Source organism: Malaclemys terrapin, chromosome 2 (assembly GCF_027887155.1).
Source record: "Malaclemys terrapin pileata isolate rMalTer1 chromosome 2, rMalTer1.hap1, whole genome shotgun sequence".
Classification (NCBI taxonomy): domain Eukaryota; kingdom Metazoa; phylum Chordata; order Testudines; family Emydidae; genus Malaclemys; species Malaclemys terrapin.
Genome location: NC_071506.1, coordinates 183,367,926 through 183,394,771, shown reverse-complemented (window position 1 = coordinate 183,394,771; position 26,846 = coordinate 183,367,926).

The window sequence follows — 26,846 nt, the reverse complement described above, 5'->3', positions numbered from 1 at the left end:
TATTCCCCTGATCTTTTGCTTTTACATTCAAGTAAAAGATCCCCATCACACAACCTCTAGGCTCTTGCTATATCCCCTATGCTTTTCTAATTGAATCAGATACTTTCAAATGTTTAATGTCACCTAATCTTATTTCTTTGGCTAGGGATCTTATAATTAAAACATTTTGGTTTATTTCCTTCCTCAGCTTTGCTTTGTTGTTGATATCACCATCCGATTCTGCTTCTACTCTTTTCTCCACACACACACACCCCTTTGTATTTATTCTCCTTCTTTAATAGACTATTCTTCAATATTCAACATGACTTTATTGGGGGTTAGAAAATCCTCCAGCTCCCTCAGAAAAGTCTCAGGTCCCCAGCCAGCACTCTGATTACTGCAACTTCTATTAGTTGCAGGGGAGTACACTTGACTCTTGGAACTGCACCCAAATGATAGATTGAGATGGGCTGTTGAGAGTTAAAAGCTAATTAACTCATTAGCCAGCAGGTACTAAAGGCACAGGAAGCAAGCCTAAAGTATCTTAGATAGTTTTGGAGTAATAAGCAGTTATCTGTCCATATTTCTGTAACACTTGAAAGACAACCTTTTGCAGGCAGTTGCTAGAAAAATTCTAGGGCTCAGTCCTTGAAAAAGTAAAAGACATAACATTTGAAAGGGTGGGTAAGGCTTTGACTGACCTAGAAATAAGATTGTTGACTCCCCTGCTGGGGGTGAGGGGGTGGGTGTGTAAAATCAGCACACTTGAGAGCAAATCTGTTAACATTGATTGTGCTTCTGGAGCAGAGTCCGCTAAACTAGTCATCAAAGAGATACTAGGTGACTTCAGCCACTTTTTTTTTTTTTTTTTTTTTTTTTTTTTGCACCTATATATGCAATCCCATCTTGTAATTTAGTCCTTGAATTGTGCTGTTTATAATCTGAATCCACAGCTATCCAGATACAGTAGGGTAGTATGAAGAATGCAACAGTGACTGCCAGGAGTTTTTGCAGTAGCTTTCTTTCACTGGTCCTAGAGATACAGCATTCCCTCAGTCACTGTAACCTCACAAACAGTGAGTCCCTCATTATGACTTCTGTTTTAAAATAGAGGCAGGGCTAGTAGTTCTGCCTTTGTTTAAGGTTGCCTCCGAACTTCCTATTATAAGCCCCTGCTTTCAGTTTACAACTTCATCAAATATTAACAGTCTAGGCTGAAATTTTCCATGCTGGGTATCTCCCTCAGGCTGATTTTTGTGTTTCAGCCCAAATGTTTGAACCATTTCCAAGGATGAGACTAGGGAAAAATGTGGTTTTTGTTCATTTGTTTGTTTCTTCCTTCCCTCCCCCCCCCCCATGTGAAAAGAAATAATTCTTGCATTTGTTTTCACTGAGAATCTCTAATACCTCCATTTTTTGGAGTAAGTGCTTGACATTAAGCACCAAGGCAACACACCATATTCAAAACATCATTTAATTTTTGAATACAGAATACTCAATGAACTGCCCATGCATGATATAAAATAAGATGAAATCAGCTGTGTGTTAAAGTAAGAAATATATATGATTTAATATAAAACATTTATATATAAAATGAATATGTATGTTTAGCACATTAGGTGGTCTTCCTCTGACCAGGCTAACAGTCCTTTTGAGGTTTCTATTAATTGAAATGCTGCAAGGAATGAATGTTTGTTGTGACATCATGAATCTATGTGCTTGCATGTTTCTAATCTACTTAAAGCTGAGGTGCTGTTGCATTACAATAGCTAAGGACAATATGCTGATATGAAAACCGGGGACCAAATTCTAGCAAGTTCAGCATAATCATTGCACAAACATATACTGCAAAAGCAGTGTTAATGCACACCATCTTCTGGCTGTTAAATTAGCCCCAGATGCTGCCTATCTAGTTTTACTAAGACTAGGAATAATTTATATGGAGAGCTCTGCAAAGCACCTGCTATGAAGTCAAAAAGTATCTGCCTATTAATATATAGAACTCACCCCAGACTGCTTGCTGACATCAAGTAACACCCTGCTTATGAAGAATTTATGGAGGGACATCTTCCAGGATTTTTGTGGGAATGCAATTGGGATGTATTTTTTTCATCATGTGGTTCTGAAATGGAATGGGTAGTTTTTTCATGTTTTCACATAGCCAATCATAATCTTAACTGTTTGCTTTTTAAATGGAAACTAATATAATACATTTTTTCTAGTAGTAGAATGTAGGGTCAGGTGTTTCCCTTCCTATAGGCAGCTCAGAAGGGAGTTGGGATGAGGTTTTTTTTGCCATGACAGCCTTACAAGTTTAGCAGTTTTACAGGACCAGTATGTGGCTCACTGCTGAAAACCCAGTCAATTCAAATTGTTTGAATTCTTGAGAACTCTTTGCAATGGAAAAGATTAAACAAACTAATTAGTTCTGAGTATGGAAAAGACACATGTGATGTTGATTAGAACATTGTACAATTTTGGGATTGGAAAAATAGGAGTTAGGGATAGAAAGAACCAGAGCTTGTCAAATAATGCAAAACCAATGCAAATAAAAACTTGTTCCAATTCCAAGTGGCTGTTCAATTTGGCTAAGTTCACATGTCTAGCTATCTATTCACAAACCAGTTGTTGTTTGCACTAATTTTGTGGGAGCTCTTGGTGGGAATGCCTCCTAGTGGAACACAGACATATGTTAATGTGTAAACAAGAGTATTTGCTCCTTCATTATTCAATGTTTGTTCTTTATTTTCTTTATTGCTCTGTTTAACAAGTTTTGATCTTCAGGTGGGGAACAGAAATACTGTGTGACTCTCACAAAACAAAATGACTGACATTGAATAATCAAAGTGAACAATCTAAAGGTTTGAAATTTTTTCAGCCAAACTACTTAATTGAGCTGGCGAGAAAATGTTGATTTTACCCAGGGAAAATTAACAAAAACAAACCAAAATAATTTTCATTGAATTTTTTTCATGGGCAAGTTGGTGTCCTTAGTGTGTTCTCCCCAATCTAAAATGAAAATAGTTTGTCCAAAACCTGAAATATTTTTATTTGGAAATACTGCCATGGTACCTCTTGGGAGCTGTAGTTAGGTGCCTCAATCACTCATTTCCCACTATAGGCTGGGATTTGTGTTTGGACTACATTTCCCAGGATGCAACAGGATCTTGTCATGGCGAGGTGAAGTGGTTACATCATAGCAGTCACATGGGAAATGTAGTCCAGCTGGGTGAACCCAGTTAATAGAAGACAATGAGGACATGAGGAAACTGAACTTCAGTTCCTGTGAGGCATGGTGGCAGGATATTTGAATCAAAAGGTTTCACCTTTTCAGCAAAATATTTCAATTTTGGGACATTTTTTCAAATTATGCAGAGAGACTTTCCATGGAAAACATAACATTAGGATTGATTTGCATATGATTTGTAAACAGAAAATAGGGCTGAGTTTGTTGGATAATTATTTGCTATGAATAATTTGACCAGCTCTAGAAGAGACCCAACAAGCTTGCAATTTCGCAGTCTGTTTGGAGTGCCTACTGACCCAGGAAAAACTATAGAATTGTTCTCCCCTGCCTCCCCACCCCAAAAAAACTAGTATCCTTTCTAATATAGTAGGAAGAGAAAAAAGTATGTGTTTAACAGTCTCAGCATATTTTATTTTATCACATTTGGTTACTGTATTAAAAGATGTAACTGGCTCAGATATAGACATATTTTTAGGGTTGGTTGGCAATTTTTCAATGAAGCTTTCTTCCCTTGGAAAATGAAGATGTGTTCATATCAAAACAATTTGTAGGAAAGGGTTGGTTTGGATAAATTTGTTTAAAAAAATGTTAAGGAAAATTTCAAATTCTAATTTTAGATTTCAAATGACCACCTTCTTTTAAAAATTTAAGTTAAAGGTAATACAAAATAAAAGTTGAAATCAAAACATTTCAAAATAATCAAAACACCTTGATGGACCCAAACAGATTTTTTTTTTTCAAATCTTCAATTTGCAAAAATGTTTGAGACTGACTTTTCATCCCAATTTGTGATGGGAATTTTTTTCAAAATCTTGAACATTTTCCCTGAACAGGAAAATAGCTTCCCAATGTGCTCTAGTTATTCTGTCACTGTTTTTCTAGTCACTTTCTATGGGACTTATTCATTTCAAAGCCTATTTCTTGCTGTTTTTTTTAAAATACATTTTTACTTACTATTTTCAGGGCTATATTTTCTTGTATGTACCACCGTTCGAACCCCGTTCACTTTTACAAGAGGAAAATTTGACTCCGTGTTCAGTGTCTTCTGTAACAGGGGAAGGAGGTGTTTGGATAAAGTCAGTTGAGCAACAGCAATTTGTAGACTTACTGCACAGAGAGGACATTAATTGAGCTCTGATGCTGTAGTACACTATACTTGAATAATCTGGCATTCATCCTGCACACACATTTTCCCTTGCATTCTTAGTGTATGTCTAGCTTTTCCATTTTGAATTGTACCTGCAAAATGTTATATATAGGTTTCCATACTTCTCTATCTTGTGCTGTGTTTGTTGAAATGGCCTACCTCTGTTTGTGTGGTAATTAAGTACTGTAGACAGTTTTGCAGACTAGCATTTGATGTCTGTCTTCTTTAGACACATTACCTCACATATTCTTAACCCTCCTCTTTCTTGCTCCACAAGTAGCAGCAGGCAAGATATTTGTAGGGTTGATTATGGGGCAAGTAGCCCATGTGCAACTCACTATAACAGATAAATCTATGGATTAATAGGCTACCCAGTATGATGGTGGCTACTCCATCTATTCTGAGTTGCGCCTAACATTTGATATCTCTTCCTTGGTCTAGATGCCCTCACCCTTCTCCTCAAAGTCTAATGTGGGAAAGATAGTAACAGCAAAAATGAACTGAAATTTCCCTTTCATTGGGGAAATCAGGAGAGGGCAAGCTAGTTAAGGAGGGGCATAGCCAAATTGACCAAAAGATGCACTGATAGAGTACATCCCCTTAGTGGCCTCTGTTGATGGAGTTTCTGTTGAACCAATAGAGAAAACAAAGCCTGCTTTGCCGTAATCTAATCTCAGAGGGAGGGGACTGATGGAAATATTGCTTGCTTCTCTTTGGGGGGTAAATCCCTCTATCAAAGCTGCAGCTGATGTAACTAGCATATGAATGTGAAATTTGGACCTCCTGCAACAGCTAAAGTGACTTTGGCTCCAGAACTAAGACATGAACAACTTGCTACAAGGGGTACACAAAAAAGTAGCCTAGCACATCTCCATGCAGAAATGGAGCTCCATAGAAGAAGTGAGTTTGGCAGATTGATTGTGCTAATTATGGTATTGGACAGAGTGAAGGAAATAAAATCCTAATTGTGCTGTCAAAACTTCACTTCTACAATCTAACACATCTGGCCAAAAGTGTCCCAGGGAACATTTATTATAAGAAACTATGATTGCATTCAGTTATTTTATGAGACTAACTATAAGGGCTGCATGGAGTCCAGTACTTGAAGAATAACAGGAAATGAAAAAGTTGATATAGGAGCTAATAGTGAATTAAGTAGAGAGAATATAGACACAGAAATTCCATTAAGTTCACAAAAAAAAATCAATAAAATAAGAGCAAAAGGGCAAGAGAAAAATAGCAAATGTGAGACTGAAAAAAATGTTTAAAGTAAATAAAGGTGGATAGGAAATGCATCTTAGTAAGAAATAATGAGGACTGTAATTGTGATGTTCAGAATGTGAAACGTTCATCATGTTCTAAAGAAATAATACTTAAGTATAAAAACAATATGTTTTCATCCATACATCTCAAGAACCTTTACAAAGCCAGGCACCAGTATCTGAAATTTACTGCTGAGGAAAGTGAGGTAAAGGGCAGGCTAAGTGTCTTGATTAAGGTCACACAAATTGAGTCAGTGGCAGAATCACAAATAGAAACCCAATATTTGGAATCCTAGCCCCATACATAATCAACTAGACCACAGCTGTCCTACCTTGATTGTTCATACAGTTTTTTCTTCAAACTGCATGCTCCATAATGTTTACATTATTAGTTGATGAGCATTGATACATTGTAAAGCATGAAATTTGGAAAATATAAAATATTAGCAGAATTTTGATGGAACCATACAGTGTTCATTATGTTTGGGAAATATATTGAACAAGTGAATAAATAGAAAAGAAGAAAAAGCTTGTTAGAGAGCTGTGTGAAACTTCTGTAATGAGCCAAAATCAAGCAAAATGTGCCTGGTTTGGAATTTTGTAGCAAACCCAAAACTCATCAAGGTTCATATTTAAAAACAAAGCCCTCCAAACTAGTTGGTTTAACTACTAGTATTAACTCATTGTTGTCATTAAGAAAACATAGAAACTCATTGCTTTTAACTAAAATAAGTTTTTTTCTTAAAAAAAAAAATGCAGTTCAAATCAAAACTTTGTGTTGAGATCTTGGATTTGAGAGCCCAGTTTGCCCCTCCTCCTCCTGGAAATGGGTACACAGTTTCCTTGAAGCTCCCCCATTAACTGTTGTTGTCTCTTTCCTTTCCTGCTTCAGTTTACTTCAGCCACTGGATTTGTACTAATTCAGAACCAAAATTAGAGGTTCATGAAATATTCCAAATCATTCAATGGGGACCTGTGCTGGTGGGGGTGGGGGGGGAAAGAAGAGAGAGAGACACCTGTCATTTCAAGTGCTAATAAACAGAAAGCCTTGCCTGGAACAATGCAGAAAGAAAATGGAATTTGTTTGGCTTGTTGACATTCAAATAAGGAGAGTAAATTAGAAATGGAAGGAAAGCATTAATTCTGTAGGTAGCTCTGATTAATTGGCTTTCTGATAAAACCAGTAATGTATTTCTAACAAAGAAAGTAAGGAGGAACTGGAGGCACCTGATATTGCTTGCAATTTTCATGTTCAATTTCATGATAAAATTTGTGCTCGTTTTCCCAGTGAAGATTAATAATAATGAATGAAATTTGTCCCTGAGATTAATTATTTTTCTTATAGGTTTTCTGTGGGTTCTTTTGGGGAAATTTCTAGTGCCTTTCTTACCCATTCATTTACACAGGTACATCAATAAAGTCAGAATCAATAGGTACAATTATAAAGGGTTTTCCTTTTGAGAATCTCAACATACTTTATTGATATCATTTAGCTTTTTTCCAAAACACCTCTGGTAGATAGATAACATCTGCACAGGATTCTCATTTGTGGGTCTTAGCTCCTACTTGTGAACCTGTCAGAACTCCCCTTACTCTTAAGATTTTACCTTGAGGGCAGAGGCAGCTAACAACAGCATAAGCCAAACCCTCTCCATGCTGTCATTTTCAGCCCCTGCCAAATATAGCCTTGGAGTTGCAGCTTATAACAGGCAAAGAATTATTTGCTGTTATTGCTTATAACAGTCCCCTGAACAGAATATGCTAGATTGGCAAAAGGACTTTTTTAATGTCTTAACGACATGTACACTTGGCTGTCACTGACATAGCTATGCCATTCAGGGGTGTGATATTTGTTTTCTCACAGTCCTAACAGATATAGTTATGCCAACAAAACCTCTAAGTGTAGACCTGGCCTGTATGTTCTAGTCTGTTCAGGGATTGTGATTAGCAAAGTAGGTCCCTACAGGAGACTATATCTCAGCAACTGTTACTCTAGTACTTCATTGAATCCTACTGCCACATACCGAATGTTCTTTTACTATTTATAACTTTGCTTTCCAGGCAGGTCAATACAGTTCCCTAGAATCTTGAGGCCTTTGCTTCAGTGTGCTTCTCCACCATTTCATTGCCTGACATAGGGCTCTGGTGCCTCTAAACTTTAGAGCCCTACCATGTTCTATCACTTCAGTTCCTGTTTTCTCAGTGCACCAGCATTTCTCTCTGCAGATAGGTGCCTTTCAGTCAGCACCTGAGGGTATGTCCCTTAGAGTCCATCCATTGATATTGTGGATTTATTACCAATGTGGCATCCCATCTTCAGGTGTTCTCTCTACTGTAGAAGGGAATGACTACAATGGAAGCATTTTATAATTTGTATACTATACTGCTATGCAGTTTAAATAGTCTAGATTATTATAGACTGCATGGAAAGAAAAAAGAAATCAGACAGATGACCTTGTTTGGAACTTGGCAGCTTTTACCTGCACAGATGTTTATTCCAATAGGTTCTTGAAAGTTCTAGGGTGGGGTGGGGGAGTCACCTGCCTGGGAAAATGTTCTATTTATTTTTCGTTGGATCAGATTTCATCAAATTGATACTTTAAAAACCAAACACCTTCTCTTCATAAGTATTGTTCTGAGTCCTAGTGATACATTTTCTCTGCCAGGGCAATCAACGCCATCAAAGGCAGGAAAAAATCCCATTTTTCCCTTCCTTCTGACACTTTTGAATTTGAACAAGGAGCCTCTGAGAGCCCTTTTCAGCATGTCATTGCTTCTGTGTGGTTTTTAAGGAAATATCTTCCCCTCTTTTTTTTTTTCTTGGAAGGTGTGAAGGGGGCAAAAAAATACTCTTTTTTGACAAAATACTGTTGGGTTGTTGATGGTTTGAACCAATGTAACGCAATCCCTGCCTCCCCTCCTACCCAGTACAATACCCTATGTGGCTCGATATCACTTTGTTAAATGCAGCCACTTGGTCTGGGTTTGCAAATCTATGCTCACATACTGCCTTTGGTGGCCAGAGTGCAGCTAATTAACATGCACCCGCTGCATGTGGGATAGTGGGGGTGAGGGGGTAGAACAGTAGTATCCCATGTTGCAGTGCATACCTGTTTCTTCTGCCATTTTACCATAGGACTTTCCAATTTAACTAAGGGAGTTTCCCCTGTAAAGGGCTGTGAGTAAACACTGTTTAAAGTGGTCTGGGGAAAAAAAAAAGGTCTGGGGGGGGGTGTCTTTCATTACTCCCACATCTGTCCATCCCCCTGCCTAACAACTAATTCTATCCCCACAAGCTCCCTTATCAGTTCTGCTCCCCCAGCCTCACTTTTTCAGCTCCTGAGGTTCTTTACTCCCCTAGACCTGGAGGAGATGGACTGCAGGGGAGTCCCTACTCCCTCTGCAAAACCAGGCTTCGGGAGAGAGGTGGGAGGAGCTGCCCTGTTGCTTACAGAAGGGGAGAGTGAAATAGGAAGCTGAAATAACCTGGCTCAGGACAAGAAAGAGAAACTAACTTTATAATCTATTAGTTAAGGTATTCCCTGGGATGTGGAAGGGTCAGGTTCAAGACCCTGCTCCAACTAATATTTATTTATTATATTAAATTAAGTTTGTGAGAGACCCCAATGCCTGGAGCGAGAGACACCTCCATCCCAAAACAATTAATAGCCTGCAGGTTAGGGCACTTGCCTCAGATACCGGAGATCAAAGCCCTGCTCTCACTGTTTTGGAACGAGGACTTGAAGCCAGGTCTCCTTCATCCTAGGTGACTGCATTAATCACTGAACTATTGGCTGTTCTGGGATGAAGGTTGGTTTGTCTGCTTTTTTGTTGAAAAACTTCACAGGTCTGATGTAGAACATGAAAATTTACCAAGCTCTCAAAAACATATTCTCAGGATGGGGAAACAGTTTCCTGCTCAGCTCTAATTGTGAGCACTTATAAATCTCTACATATCTTTCTTTTCTCTTCTCTCTGACTGAATGCATTAGCCCAAAAAGGTTCATTGGAGATGTCAAAAATCATTAACATTAACCATCCTGATAGGAAAAAGAAAGAAACTCACCCCCCCTCCCGTGTCTGAAGATGGTTTAATTCACTCTTCATTTCAAGTTGAAAATGAAAACCACATTTAAATCTATAACTTGTCTGTCTCAAACATTTATTTAAACAGGAATTCACACAGAAAATATAAATATTTTATAATGTAACTACCATCAGCCCATGTTTGGGAAACTGTATTGAGTGTTTGAGTATGTACCATCAAAAGCTCAAATTCAGGGTTTTTTCTATATTTTTCAAAGTATAATTTTCTTTCAGTGTCAAGCTCATAAATAACTCTTATTCTAAACTTCACATTCATAGAATGATTTGCAAAAATACCCCTCAGATCCTGCTCATTGTCAGTTCTGATGATTTAGAAGTGGGTTCATTTTATATCTTCAATGAGTTGTTTAGAGGCTCAAATTGACCATTTTCTGTCCTCCTTTTGTTAGAACAAGTGTTAATGCTAGAGGACTAAGGAAGTAATTCTCACATTTACAAAGGAATTGTTGGGGAATATAATGCTTTGGCATATTACTATTAAATTTCTGCATTGTGCATGTGGTACAAGCAAGGAGGAAAGGGAGTTGAAAAGTCTGTAATGCAAATCCTACTGCACCTTTTCAGTAGTCACTTAACCTCCTGGATGGACATATGAAAAGCAACACTTTGGAGTTTTAAGGCTTTTATAAATAAAACCAAAAACAAAAATACATCCACAACTCTCTGTTGAAAATAATGTAAAAGTAACATTGACATTACCAACCAATTATGGAGCAGGAGGATTGCATGCATTGTTTACTCAACAGACTTGCCCCAGGAGAAAGAAAGTGAACTTTGAAAAATATCAAAAACTGTTTTTCCCCACCTCTGTTTGGATATGTGTCAGTGAATTATTATTACATGTGTCCATACACAAGAGGAACGAACAAACACGGATGATCTCATAGTTAAAGCATTGGATCGGGGTCCGAAGATTTGGATTTGGTTCAATTCCTGGCTTTTTCTGTGAACTTGTATAGCTATCCCCATTCTACAGATGTTCATCTCATACTGGTTGTCTGTCTGATCTATTTAGGTTGTAAGCTCTACGGTTAAGGGACTGTATCTTACTATGTGTCTGTACTCTCCTTCCATGACCTAGTGAGAACACACATTCTCCTGAATTTAAGGGATGCATCTCTACTCAGGTGAGCATTTGCAAAAGATGCTTAGAACCAGCATATATTTACTCTGAGTTCTCCAGTACCTATCGGTAACCCTCTTAAAGCGTTCACACAGATGTGGAAACTATATCAGTGGAGTGAACGTCCAAGTTGAGATTCCAAGGGACTAGTAGTTCTAGGTTCGAGCCATTAAACCATGCAATTTGTTGGCCACATACATATGAAAAAAGTAATCTTGGTTACAGCTGCAAACTGATTATCCAATAGTTAGGAATTCAACTGGTCTCACAAACTGTGAACATGTAACAAATGATCAACACCCTCAAAGTAAATATAATTAAAGCTGGACAAAAATAGTTGGACAAAGTTTACTTAACAAAAAATGCAGTTTTGGCAGACCTGAAAATACTCACAAATGTGACATGAATTATCTGGGATTTTTTTGTGGCTGGCAGCAGTGGCAGAGAGGCGGCATCCCTTACAACCTGTGGCCAAATGGTTAGAATGCACACATTTGTCAGCTACCATTGATCCTAATTATTTACATTCTTCCCCTCTTCTAAGCTTTCCGCCTGTGATACCCTTTATGGTGAGTCCTCCCCACTCAGTTATCATAGCCTCAGCCTTACAAGCATTCAACTCTAAGCCCAACCTGCTCAAAACTGTGTCACTAATGTTCAAAGTTGGTTTGCAGAATCTCTCAATCTTTTGCACATATCACTAAGTCATCAGCAAACAGCATGTCTCAAGGTGTCTCCCTTCATATATTCTCACTTACCATATCCATGACAACAACAAACAAAAAGGGGCTCACCGTTGAAGCAGGCCAGTGTTTACTGGACATTCTCTACTGTAGCTCCATTTAATTTTGAATATGGTAGTGACTCCATTGCAAATATCCTGGATAAGATGGATGTATCCTTCTGGCACACTTTTCAGTCACGAAGACCACCAAACTAATTCTCTTAGTTCATGATCATATGCCTTCTTTGGGTCCAAAAAGACCATGCTCAGTTGCCATCTCTTTTCTCTGAACTTCTCCGTGAGGATTCATAGCACAAATATAGTCTCAATTGTGCTGCTTCCTGCCATGAATCCATAATAATCCTTCCAAATTTCATCTATTTCATGCAGATTATTTTAAATGTTCTCCTAATACGTACTTTCATAGTATGTGACATCAGCTTACTTGGGTGACAATTAACACAGTGTAATGTGTTTTATGTTTTAAAATAGGCACCATAGAGCTCTTATGCTGTTTATCTGGCATTTTCTCTTAAGAATATAACTGACCAGACTTGGAAGGCATCAGCTGTCTTACCTTCCCAATGATTTCAGCACATCCACTAGTATTTCATCTGGCCCAGCTGTTTGAGCAAGGCTTCTGCTTCAGTCTTGTGTATTAATAAGAAATGTGGCTGTGCTATATAAGCCTTTTGGCTGGACTACATGGGTGCACTTATGGAATACTGCCCTTAGAGTCAAAAATAAAGTCTTGTTGTTTCTAAAGCATTTATAAATATTGAAGTTCATCTTGCTCTCAGCAGAAGTAACATTATTTATTTATGCCTCTAATCTTAGGCATTAAACTTCTGTATAAAAAAACATTTTGCATGAAAATATAGTTCAGATTACTCAACTGACATGTACATTATACATGTTCCCTGGTTTTCATGCATCTCTGGCTTGTCTACAGGCATGCAACTCATCAGTTTTAAAAGACCCTGGATATCAAATGCAGTAGAATAGAAAGGCCTATTTTTTGCAAGAAGATTCTTTGGATGGCAAGCAATGACAAATTAGGGACATGTGCCTTTTTACATGGGGTGACATATATTATGGCGTGGATATCAGAGTGCCATTTCCTTTTTCTTTATAGAGAAGACGTGCTCTTTATGAAGTAAAGATAAATAAATTCATTCTTCCCTTGGGGATCTGCTTTCATGGGAATGTAATCCAATAGTTGCAGAACTTTCCCAGTTTTTCATCCCTGTGATGATATTTTATGTTTTAGAAATGGCACAAGACAATGAAGATGAAGAAGACAGGTACAAAAACTGTAAACAGCATCTCAACATGAACATGAAGGTGATCACAGCCTGATCATGCATTGTATGTAGTTCCTTGATCAGAAGTCTAGACTCTCTTTTGAGATTTTCTTGATTATTAGAGTTGAGTGAAAATCAGAATATGTCCTATGGGAAACTGATGTTTAAAAATACTGTTTTCAACACCAGAATGATGAAAACTTGAAATATTGAATTTTGTGTGTGAAATGAAGGGTTCTGGGAAATGTTGCAACAGTTTATTTCAACATTTTAAATCAAATCAAAACAAAACCTTTTGATGTTTCCAAATTAAAACACTTCATTCTGAGTCCAGTTGACATAATACTGCATCTGCCTAAGAGTAGTGGGAGTTGTCGTTCTGGTTCCTTGTGTGCTCATTCTTTCTTGTTGGCCAGGTTCCCTCACTGGACTACATCCCTGATGAATCCTGCAGTCATCTGACTGAGCGCCTGGTGCACTGTAGAAGTCAAAAGAATCTCTAGCTCATCATTTGGTACATCATAGGAGATGTAGCCTGGGCACGGACCTCAGCCCATAAAAAAGAATGAGGGGATGGAGCATTCGGAGTACAACTCTCCTGAGGTATTGCAGAATCCTGAGGCAGATGAAGTTTAATGTCAAACTGATTCAAACTGAACTGTTGATTTTGTAGTAAAAAACAAAACAAAACAAATGTTTGGGCAAAATCTAAATGTTCACATGGAAAGTTTTGATTTTGAGGAAACTGCATTTTCTGTTGAAAAAATATTTCCATGGTAAATTCTTGAACAGCTATAATTATACCATAACATTTAACATACAAAAATCTGATTTCCCACATGAGGAAACTCAACACGTACAGAATATCTTCTCTAAGGCACAACACAGAAGAAAACTGAATTGCAATCTGATGCCTTTTGTTTTTCAGATATTAATTAACCCACAACCCTTTAAACTGGTCACCTCAACTATCAAAAGAATCTTCTGCTTACATTCCTCGATAGCAGTTCCCCCAGACCTAGAGCTCCAGAGCTCTCAGGGGACTATACTTTATTTCATGCAGACAGTTTATCACACAATACTAAATATCCTCAGATTTTTCTGTGACACAAGCAAGAGGCAGTGTCATGCCTTTTTGGTGTGGAGCGTCAAACCCAATTCCTAAGATTTTCTTCAGAAAGCACTCAGCTCAAGGAAAGCTATGTGCTGACCCCCCCACCAGTAGTGTGACTGTTTACTGCCTCTGTAAGCACCCCCTTGTGGCCACAGGCCACTCTATGGTACCCTGCCTCTGTGGCCATTCTGCCTTTCCAGGGACCCTTGAAGAACTCTCACACAATTCCCACAAGAGATCTAATTGTACTGTACCTCCACGCCCCAACCCTGGTTCAGTCCCTTTCTCTCAGTAGTCCAACACAAAGTCCTTCAAAACGAAACACGAACTCTGTCTTCACTGTCAGAGTACTTCCCAGTACTTCCTGCCTGGAGTTTGTCCTTCTTCACAGGCCTTTCTAGGTAGTCCTTTGCAGTTTCTCTCCTGCTTCTTGGATAGAGTCTCTCCCAGGCCTCCCTGAACTTCCCCAGCTTACTGTCAAGTTTCCTGGCTCGGATAGTCTGTTAGTCTCCCTCAACCACCCACTCTTCCCTGCAGGTTCTGGCTGCCTCCTATATTGGAATTCTTGATTTCTCTCAGGCAAGGCTCATCTTGTATACAGGGCTGGCTTAGCTCCAAACTCTCCAGCCCCTGGACAAACCACCCTATTATACCACCATTTTGGTAAAGGGATATGGCTGGGTAAGGGTTGGCCAGGTGATTTTGATATTGATATTATCATAATGCCTATGAGCCCTAGTGTCTGGCTGTATCATTGTTCCCCAGCTGACCTGTGAAGTATCCATAGGCAGTCATCATTAGTTCCCGCAATTTGATGGAGGTGGAGTTTGGGGACAGATGCAGGCAGAGAGATATTGATACCAGAGCTACCACTCCGATATCCAGAGTTGCCATTAGGGGTGGGGACAGAGGGAGCAAGGCATTCACAGAAATGCCCCAGTCTTCCCTCAATTATCTGAGATCTTTAGATCCTGAATTAGCAGAATATTTGAGGACAATATTCCTTGCCCATTTTCTAGGGAGGCAAATTCCCACCCATTGGGCATTTTCTGCATGGGAAAATCCAGGTGTTGAAAACCCTGCCATTTGCCATGTAAAACTGCCGCTTCCATGGAATTTCCTATGGAAGGGCCAAGAATCATAGAAACGTAGGGCTGGAATTCCCTTGAGAAGTCAAGTTCAGTCCCCTGCACTGTGGCAGGATCAAGTAAATCTAGATCAGCCCTAGAAGGTGTTTGTCCAATCTGTTTTTGAAAACTTTACACTGAAGGGTATTCTCCAACCTCTCTTGGAAGCCTATTCCAGAGCTTATCTACCGTTATCATTAGAAAGTTTTTTCCTAATATCTAACGTAAATCTCCCTTGCTACAGATTAAGCCCATTATTTCTTGTCCTACTATGAGTGAACGCGGAGAACAACTGATCATAGTCTTTAACGTATTTGAAGACTGCTACCGGGTCCTCCTCAGTCTTCATTTCATAAGACTAAACATGGCCAGTTTTTTAACCTTTCCTCATAGATAAGGTTTTCTGAACCTTTTATCATTTTTGTTGCTCTTCTCTGGACTCTCTTCAATTTGTCCACATCTTTTCTAAAGAGTGGTGCCTAGAACTGTACACAGTATTCCAGCTAAGGCCTTCCCACTGCCATGTAGAAAGGGACAATGACCTCCCATGGAGTAATTACATATGACAATCCTATTAATGCATCCAAGAATGATATTAGCCTTTTTTGCAACTACACCATATTGTTGGCTCATATTCAATTTATGATCCACTATAACCCCAGGTCCTTTTCAGCAGTACTACCACTTACACAGCTATCCCTCATTTTGTAGTTAGGAAGGAAAAAATCAAATCAAATGAGGTAACTTGCATTTGCCTTTATTGAATTTCATCTTTTGAATTCAGATCAGTTCTCCAATTTGTCCAGGTTGTTTTGAATTCTAATCCTGTTCTCCAAAGTACTTTCGAACCCTCCCAGCTTTGTGTCACCTGCACATTTTATAAGTATACTCTCCATTCCATTATCCAGGAAATAGTCTCTTATGCAAAGAACCAGCTTGCTCATGTAAGAAAGCCACAGTGTATACATCAGCATAAGAAAAGGAGTATTTTTGTTTTGTGGTGGAATAGGGAGTGTAGCCAAAATTAGGGATAAGTAATCTATAGTTCAGAGCTGTTGCAAAGAGAATCGGAATTAAGATTTATTAACATTAAGATACACACAAGATCAAGGGGAGTTCTTGTGGAACTCAAAGATCATATTTCTTCTGAATTTGGATTTAATTTAAATCTGACTTACTAGTCAAGCTTTTAATAAGTGATTAATGATTTTGGGTGCCCAACTTGAAGCCCCCAAATCACTAGCCATTTCTGAAAATCTTGGCCACAGTGTTTGCAAACATAATATTTGTGTGGAATTATAAATTTTCAGTAGTAAATGGCTGAAACATTTGTCTTTGTATTCAATATTGGTTTTGTTTTTAAAGGCAGTGTTTAAAAGTCTATTTTGTTATAGGCACAGCTCAAAGGTTTAATTACATCTTTTATCTTGCTATAGATAATAATCAGATCAGGGTCAGTATCCTACTATAAAGCATTTAATAGGACAATAATCCACTACAATCAAACTGAAACTTTTCTGTAGCTTCTCTTTATCAGCCAGAGAGAGGTGCATATAGCTACAAATAAATTCAATATTAGACCAAGTTATATTAAAAATATGTTCTTATGTCCTTTGTATCTCTAGTAACACTCTTATTCTAACCTTCCTTTTTCTTCCCACAATAGAGAAGCTGTGTTATTTTTAAATGTAACCACCTTTTACCAGGAGATTTAAATTCCACTGAACTCTCTTACTGATACATGCTTTTAAGAGTAAACCTCTATACTAGCTTTGTCTGAAAGGAGCAGCAGCTTCAAAGACAATGAACCTAAGGGCTTGTCTACCTGGTGCCTTAGTGCATACTGCCTGGGGTATAAATTCCAACAGGAAGCAGCATGTAGCGCACTAACTGGCCTGAACAGACCCTGCTGGTGAACACAAAGTTCCATTGTGAACATTTAATGTAGTCCTGTTTCAAACAATAATGCACTCAATGGAACTTTTAGTGAGCACCAGCAGGGTCCACCCGGGCCAGCTAGTGCGCTACATGCTGGTGCACGGCAGAATTTACACTGCAGCTAGTAAGGACCAAAGCACCATGTAGACAAGCCCTTAGCTTGTGTTCTACTCTAAGGGGTCTCTTATTTTACTACATTCTCCGTATGCACTGACTAGAAAAGTGCTACTTGGGCACCAGGGTTTTGTGTGAATTAGAGCATCAGTCTGAACATGGAGAGTAAGATTCTGTTCTGCACGTCCAAAAAGTTCAACACAGAAATGACAGCTCTGGAGAATGAGGTTCAAGTGTTAAAATGGCTTTAAGCCACCTTTGTGCCCTCTCAATCCAGGGCTGGAGAGACTATTTTTTGTTAAACTACACTAGGAGTATTTTGTAAATTACTAAAACCAGTGAAGACATTTGTTGAATAAGAACTAAAGGTCGGATTTTCAAAGATATCTAAAGGAGTTAAGTGTCTCAATTTCATTGAGGATTGGACACCTCTGTTTTATAAGCCTTTTAAAATCCCCAGAACTGGCTCCTAAAAGCCAATAATCAACCATGGTCATACTGGTGGGGTAATTTGGGGAAGTTCATACTGCCCCAGTCTGTGCTGAACCTATTCTATGAAGAAAGAGACTTCCTTTCAGTTTCCAGGCTTGTTGGGCTGGCACTTTTCACATTAAATAGATTACTTGATCTTCCGAATAGAAGCTGCAACCATGGGCTGGAATCCTAGTCCCATTGTAGTTAATGGGAGCTTTACCACAAAAAGGAGGTCAAGCAAATAGTTCAATGAGTTTCTAACTGATCTTTCACATGAAAGGCTCTGATTTTCATTACTAGGAAAGTTGTTTTCACCAGAGTGCTTTAAAAAAAAGAGAAAAATTCTAATTAAAAGAATAAATCAAAGAACTTCATTGAAGCTACATCTAGGCATGTTTGATAATAACATAAATATGTGAATAATGTGTCTTGGTATAAAATGTTGTAAAATACAATATTCTTTTAATCTTTCCAATTCTTGAATGAGAAATCCAATTTAATTAAGTTTAGGTCCTAGTCTACTGGACTTAAGTTGAGTTTGATTCTTATTTCAATTGCTCACCATACCTTATTTTGCATCCTGCATTTCTGAATATCTTGTCCTTCAAGAACGCCAGATTTATTACTGCATGCACTTAAAGGAAATAAGAAACAGTTCTTCAATAAGCAAAGACGATTTTTCAAACTAATGAAGTCTTGGAATTTTCCAAATAATGCTCAGGAAAACATCAATGAAAGGAACAGTAAATACCCTTCTAAATGTAGCCATTATTGAATGTGGATAAAATCAGTTTGATCTGCATGCAGCTCATCAACATTACTTAATTAAACAGGAGCTGTCTCTGACATCTACAAAAGAGCAGAATGCCACCTTCATAAGAACGGCCATTCTGGGTCAGACCAAAGGTCCATCTAGCCCAGTATCTTGTCTTCTGACAGTGGCCAATGCCAGGTGCCCCAGAGGGAATGAACAGAACAGGTAATCATCAAGTGATCGATTCCCTGTCGCCCATTCCCAGCTTCTGGTAATCAGAGACTAGGGACACCATCTTCAGTAGTACAATGCTTCCTGTTTTAACAAGGCTTGGTGGGTATTTGTTTGTTTGGGCCAAGCTGCCAGGTTTCTGTTGGCTGCCTGATTCTACAAGGTGCTGAGCACTTTCAACTCCTGTTCATTTAATTGGTCCAGGAATATTGTATAAAATTTCAAAATACGGACATCAGCTATCTTGCTTGGATCTTCTTTTTCTCCATTAGTTTACTTAATTGGAAGAGGAATTCCTTCTCTACTTTTGTAGATTTTTTTCAATTTTGTCATGGTGTCTTTGTGAGTTCAATAATGTGTCAGTGCTGAGCAGCCAAACACAGGAACAGCAAAAGTTTGCTCAGATGTTTTTTCTAACCCATCTTGTACACAGTTTGGAGACACATTTTCTGTGACAAGCCTGTGCCTGGCTGCTCAGAAGCATCAAGCCATAGGCACAATTTATATTTATATTCAGTGTATGCTGGATAGGGATGCTTTCCTGAATCAGATCCTAAATGGGAAAAACTTAAATTACAGAATGCAAAATACTCTAAATATTTAGCTTCAAAGTACTCTTACTCTGAAGTCTCCATCACTGAGCTTTTTTTGAAACACTGTTTCTGCTGGAGAATTAATCTTCTGTGCAGAAAAAGCCAGGAGATTTTAACACTCTTCCTTCCTTTATTTCCATAACCTCAAAAGTATATCTCTTCCAGCCTGAATACAAAATGTTGGCTTCCTGAGTCCATGAACATCAGTGGTGAGAAAAATGCATTTGCTTAAAAATAACATTCCCTGGTCAGATTAGAGCAACAAAAACACCACAGTTGCCCAAATACACTAGTTCAGGGATGGCTGACTCACAAGGCCATGAATACTTCATGAGGTGTACTTCTTTCCTTTAGTTTCTCTGCTGTAACATTTTAGACTCCTGGTTTAACAGGCACTCTTTCTAAAACTCTTGTCAGAGTTACATTAGAAAAACAGATCTTACAACCTACATCCCCAAAGCCCCAGTTTGTTAACAATAATTTACAGTACAATTCACATTGATACAGGGGCTGATCCAGAGGTCATTACAGTCGATGGAAAGACTTCCATTGACATCAATGGGCTTTGGATCAGGAGCACAATGCGGTTCCCCTGATCTCTCATGGTGCTTTCAGTAAAACTGAAAATGATCTTTTGTGGTGATGGCACATAATGTATGAGTAAGAATGTTTATGGTATTCTGAGATCTTTTCCCTTTAAAATAGTTTTGTATTGTTTTCAAAGCAGTGATAAAAGTTTGGTATAACTTCTTACCTGCTATGATTTTTGTGTTCCTCATTTAGATTTCCCATAAGGGACATAGAACATATGGTTCTGAGATGGGAGACTTAGAGTTATTTACCCAGCCAGTGTCTTCTTGATAAACAACAGTAATCTGCAAGGCATTTCAAAAACTTGTATTTGTCATCACAAACACACACACGAAATTCTGTTTTTACAGTAATATTCTGAAAACACCTTGTTTCTCCCAGTGGTATGTTTAAACAAGCAATTTGTTTTGATAACATCTTAAGCAGTTTGAGAATACCTTCCTGATTTTACATGCATGATTTACTTTTTGTCACATCACAGTGGTAGGAAATAGGGAATCTCTCCAATGTTTTGTTATAAAGGTTGCTCTGAAATAACTAACAGGTAACCTACTATCCCCTGCCTCAAAGGAAGGAAAAGCACTCAAAAGTTAGAGGAGATACATGTTGTCTTTACTGTTGTTAGTAATATTATAAACATTATAATTTGTTTCTAAAATGATTGAAAATTAAAGATGATTTAGATTTTAAGAGCTGCATTGTGATACACTTACAATTAGTAGTATATTATTCCAAAATCCCATTGAAATCAATAAGGCTATTCCCAGAGTAAGATAATACCAAACATGAATCAAGGTATCAGTCTGGTCCTAAATCATTGGGATGGTGGAGGCGAAGACTGTTAGATTTTTCCCCTTGTAAATTTAGCTCGTCACAATTGTTTTTCTCCATTATTTCCCTGGCTGAAGGAGAACTAGATGATGTGTTTGTAGTTGATTGATAGAGGGAGGGATAAATGGCTATTAATATCTTAATTCAACTCTGGCAATTTTTAGAAAATAAGCATGAAGAATGCTGGTTGTTTCTACAGAACAAGTCTCTTGTTTTATTGCAAGGGTGTTTGTTTTTAAAACTAGACAACGTCATATAATTTTTATATCCCTATTATCTTTCACACAAACTTTCTCCAAAAACATTACAGAGTTAAATACAAGACAATATATGGCATATAATGACAAAAACAAATGGTGTGAAGACAATACATGTTGAACATATTAAAAACTAGGCATTAGAGACCGTAATAGTACTAAGAAAATTAGGATAAATAAACAAACATGTTTGGAGAACTGAAAGCAATGACACCATAGAGGCATTCTTAAAGTCAGAAGGGACTATTATGATGTGGTCTGACTTCCTGCATAACTCAAAGAAAAGAAACTGCATACAAAGGTCTAAAAGGAAGGCTACAGATTCAGATAAGTTGCTAGAGGTAGTATTATGAACCCCAAGCATTCAACAATCATGAGTTAGGCCTTTCCTCCAAACAAAATAAATTGTGAGATTGACTTAAAATTTTTTTTTCATGTTTGTTATTAACAATAATAAATTTGAGGTTCTTGTTTCCTGATATCTGAATCTCTAGGGTTCATGTTTTCAAGCTTTTCTCTGAAACTGAGGGCTAGAAACTATTTGATGATGGTTGAGCCTCTCATAATTACATTACTCCAGCAGCTGGGGGTTTAAGGGAAGCACAACTATTATGACTCATAATACAATCCCAAGAGATGGCAACATTGTGAGTGGCTAGAGAACATCAAAATGCTTCAAGGTTCAGTTCATATAAGGACATTCAAGTCTGGATACTTATCTGAATTTTAGCCTTACCTCTCGAGTCAGTAAAATTAAGCTAGAAATCCTGTCAGCCCAAGATTTCTTCTGCAATTTCTGTGACTTCTTACTTCCAGTCGTGCAGGAATTAGATACATGAACAGGGTTTCTTGTAATAGTTCAGTTTTTCCATTTTTGGTCCTAGAATGAACAAAAGAATAGAGCTGGGTAGTAGTAAAGTTTTTCAGTCAAACAGGAAATTCACAAAAATAATACAGTTTTGGAGCAACCAAAACTTTTGCAAATTTGAGCCAAATAAAAATATGGGGAAAAATTCAAGAAAGTAAAAATGGTGTGTTTTGACACCATTTGGACATTTCATTTCTAAACAAACCATGTTGTTTTGAATCAACATTTTATTTTGATGAGAAAAATGAGTTTGGATTCAAAATTAACTAATTTGTATTTTTATTGTTCAGTTCAGCCACCAAACTGAAAAAAAAAAAAAAAAAAAAACAACAATTTGCTCAGCTCTACTAAAACATTCTTGGTCTACTTTTACGTTAATATGATTGGATTGTTGGTTCCATTCCTTGGTAGGAGACACATTGGGAGCAAAGACATTTTTAAGTAGAATTTGTTCTATCGGCAAATAATGCAACAGTGGTATCCTTTCCTCATATAGCTGAAGGTGATGACTAGATTAATAGTTGAGAATCTCAGGAATTGGGAAGACAGAGGTATTGATAGGAGGATTAAAAAAAAAAGGGAGTTAACCTTTTTCTTGTCACCTACTTGTTTTATAAGTAAGCTGATAATTAGCTACACATATGAATTAATTTGATAATTCTAAAGGGAAGAACTGATTTAACAGTCATAAAGAATGTAATTTTTTAATGCAAAATCACTGGTATTGCCACAAAATAACCCATTGCTCTTTGACTAATCATCCATTTGGGAACATATGTCTGCAGTTTTACTGTTAAACATAATTGGCTGCCTTTTATCTCTTGAATTTTGATAACATGTATTTTTATTGATGTTAAATGATCTCTGGGGAATGTCTAGTCTAAATTATCTGTGCCCAGGAAAAAGAAGCAATAATAAACATTTGTATTTGCATGTCACTGCAACACCAGTTCTTAGATTTAACTTTTTTTAGCCATTTTATGCTGAAATATGACTGCTTTCTTTTAATTCTGTATAATGTATGTGCTATAAATTCAAATTAGAATTAGAACCCCTTGTATAACTTGCACTGAAAACATGTTTGTATCTGCATATTTTCTTAGAAATATTTAATATACCTTTCCAAGAGTAAAAATTCTGTCTTTGCTCTGTAAGATGCCACTAGGGGAAAGGATAGAAAACCATAATGATGTGGGCAAAAAGATGCTTTAACTATGGAGTTCTGTTTTCCCAAGGGTGGAAAACTGAAGAGCTGGGAAACTTTGAAGATTAAAAAAAAAAAAAAAAAGGTCAAATAATAGCTCACATTTATAGATCTTAATTGAAGATGTTACACTTTGTGAAATATTTGAACAGACTTGGACCAGAGAGAGTGTGTGAATGAATCTATAGCAGTGGGTCTCAATTTTTTTAGTGGCGACCCCTTTCACATAGCAAGCCTCTGAGTGCAATCCCCCTAATAAATTAAACACACTGTTTAATATATTAACACCATTATAAATCTTGGAAGCAAGCAGAGTTTGGGATGGAGGTTGACAGCTCGTGACCCCCCCCATGTAATGACCTTGTGACCCCCTGAGGGGTCCCGACCCCCAGTTTGAGAACCCCTGCTCTATAGTCTGGTGGTTATATTAGAGGCCTTATCTGGGAGGTGGGAGCAAGACAACAACCTTCACGTGGTGCTTCTGTTAAGTTCTGGTGTATTTTGTGTGTGTGTGTGTGTGTTCTGTGTTTTGTGCAAACCCACCAGCATACCAATGTCGTCAATTGGCCACTGGACTTCGTTTTACCAACCTCCCAGTGAACATAGCAATGATTATACTTTCTGAAACCGCCTTTTCCAGGACAAAAAAGAACAGTTGGGCCAGTCCTCTGAATATACCAATTTAATGTAGAAGGGATGTCCAGGGAAAAAGCAGATTATCTCTCCAGGACCCTCAATGACCATCACATTGACATTGTGGCCCTCCTGGGAGGTAGAAGACCCAAGTTCAAATTTCTATTCCACCGAATATTTAATTATTTACGCAAAGTGGAATAGCTTTAACAAAACAGATTGAGAGAAACACCATAGCCCAGTAGTTAGGATACCCTTGTGGGATGCTCAAATTCACATCCTTTCCCTACATGTAGAGATGCATAGCTCCCGAATCGCCAGTCCACAGGCGCGGCAAACTGCTCCCATGGCTACGAGGCAGGAGTGACCTTCAATCCAGCGTTTGTGTTTGGGAAACTTATTTGGCTGATTTGATTGTACCCTCGCAGCTGGTGTTCACGCGCTCAAGAGATGGGTTCGTTATCTTATGTGCATGTATACTGCCTAGCTCTTCTATGCGCAAGAATGTAACCACTAAGAAGAGTTGTAAACAAAGTAAGGAGAGAAATAAAAACCCCAGGAAAAGTTTTCCTGGGAAGCTTTTTGCAAGAGGCTTGTAAAGCTCTCTAGCTACCACAGACCTGGCGTTCTGTTTCCTTTCCTGCGTCGTCACCACAGCTGGTGACCCCGACGTGATACCCCTCTACTCACCGGCTGGATACGCCGAGCGCGCCCGCGGCTGTTTGCCGCCCCTTATTCGTGAGTATGGGGGGGAGACTTTCCAGTGCCCAGAAGGAGCACGCAAGAGAGTTACAAGAGATTATACGACAGCGATCATGTGTCGCTGTCCCGGTCGCTCATATTGAGGACCTCCTAAGGGAAATAGATCGCCAGTGCCCCTGGTATCCAGACTGCGGGTCATTGCAGCTTTTTGATTGGATACAGATTGGGATCACCTTGTATAGTAAACCCCGTGCCCCAGTTCAGTGCCTGCTGCTCTGGCAGCGTTGTAAGGAGGCACTGGAGGGGATCGGCCCCAACAGCCCCAAGCCGGTCCCCCTTTTGTCCCCAGGTGATGGGCCACCCCCCTCCTGCCCACAGCTGACCCTCCCTGCGCCGCCGCCCGTGGCGGCGCCCCCCTGCCTACCGGTCGGGCAGGGGGGCGCTGTCGCCGCGGCGGTGCGGCAAGCGCGTGAGGCCGGTCTCTTGACCGATGAGGAATCCAAGTGTGGGTTCGAGGCGTTTCCCGTCTCTTGGCGGGATAATGGAAATGGGGGGCAGATAGTGGACTGGGAGGCTCTCCCCTACTCAGTTCTGCGCGAGCTCCGCAAGGCAGTTCGTGAGACCGGGGTGCGGTCCACTTTCACCCTGGGGATCTTGGAAGGTGTGTCAAACGGTTACTTCTTGCTCCCCCAAGATTGGAAAGACATGTGTCGCATGGTGCTGTCTCCCGCGCAATACGTTGTGTGGGATAGCGAGTACCAGCGAGAGGCGCTTGCAGCAGCAGCGCAAGGTGGGGGGGCTTATCTTGCTGAGCAGTTATATGGCACAGGGCAGTTTTCGAGCATCACCGAGCAGGCGGCGGGCACGCCCCGGGTAGCTTTTCCCATCATTGGCCAGTGTGTCCGTCGCGCGTTCCGCAGGGTCCCCGCTGCAGGCGAGTCCTCTAAGTCCTTTGCGGTTACTCGGCAGGGTGCCACCGAACCATTCCACCAGTTTATTGACCGCCTCCAAGAGGCAGTCCAGAGGCAGATTGATAACCCGCAAGCCCAGACTGAACTAATGATAAAATTGGCTTACGAAAATGCCAATGCAGACTGCCGCCGTGCCATGCAGGCAGTGGTCGGGCGCCCCGGGTATACCCTGGCAGAATTGCTGCAGGCGTGTGCTGACGTAGGCACTCAGACCCATCAGATGGCCCTGCTGGCAGCTGCCCTGCACAAGGGGCAGAAGCCTCAGGGGAACTGCTTTAACTGCCAGAAGCCCGGACATTTTTGGCGGGAGTGTCGGGCCCCTGCGGGGGGCATGTGTAAAAACAAACCCAAGCCCCGGACAGACCAGAGGCCCCGCACGCTGTGTCCGAAATGCAAAAAGGGCTACCATTGGGCTGCGCAGTGTTGCTTGGCCGGGGGTGACAGCCGGGTCTTGGCTGCTAACCGAGACAACCCCCCGGGAAACTAGTAGGCGGGCCTGCGACCAGCCCGAGACCCAAGGCCGCGCCCCTCTCCGTGCACGACGCCCCCGCCGCCACAAGGGGCAGTGCGGGGATTGACCTTGTTAATCAGGAAAATATGGATATCACTCTCCCCGGGGAGGTCCTCCTCATGCCGTCCCAGATTCAGGGCCCGCTGCCGGAGGGCATGGTGGGCCTTGTCCTACCCCGCTCGTCCGCCAGCAAGCAGGGCCTGTTTGTGGTGCCTGGGGTGGTGGATTCGGACTATGGTGGAATTATCCATGTTCAACTGTGGAGTCATCTCCCGAAACGGCTGTTTCAGGGAGATGCCTGGGCGCAACTCATACTTGTGCCCTACTCCCTTCCGGCAGGGGGAAGAAACGTTCCCCGAACCGGAGGCTTCGGGTCCACCGACCAGCGAACTATTCACCCACAAGTGGCAGCAGTTGTTAAAGACATTGGAGCACCCCAACCCAAACGCATTTACTGCCTCAACGATCAGCCGTTCGAGGGTGTTATCGACTCTGGGGCAGACATTACCGTCATTGCCGCTGCGCAGTGGCCCGCCCATTGGCCCACAGAGCAGGCTCCGGCAGTTTGGGGTGTGGGCGGGGCACAGGACTCACAACGAAGTGCCCGATGGTTGGAGGTTAGGGCGCCCCAAGGCATCCGCCGCGCCCGTATCCGGCCTATCATTCTCCCCGTCCACCTCAACCTGTGGGGCCGTGATTTATTGACACAGTTCACTGCCACCATCCATATCAATGATTAGGCATACGGCCCTCCCCCTCCGTTGGCTCACTGACGAACCCGTATGGGTTGCGCAGTGGCCGCTTCCTTTAGAAAAGCTGGAGGCCCTCCAGCACTTGGTTAATGACCAGCTGAAGGCAGGACGTTTGGAGGAGTCCACTAGCCCCTTTAATACCCCCGTGTTTGTGATTAAAAAGAAATCTGGCAAGTGGCGCCTCCTGCAGGACCTTCGCGCCATTAACAAAATTATACAGCCTATGGGTCCCCTGCAGTGTGGTACCCCTAATCCCAACCTTATTCCCTGTGATTACCGGTTATTTGT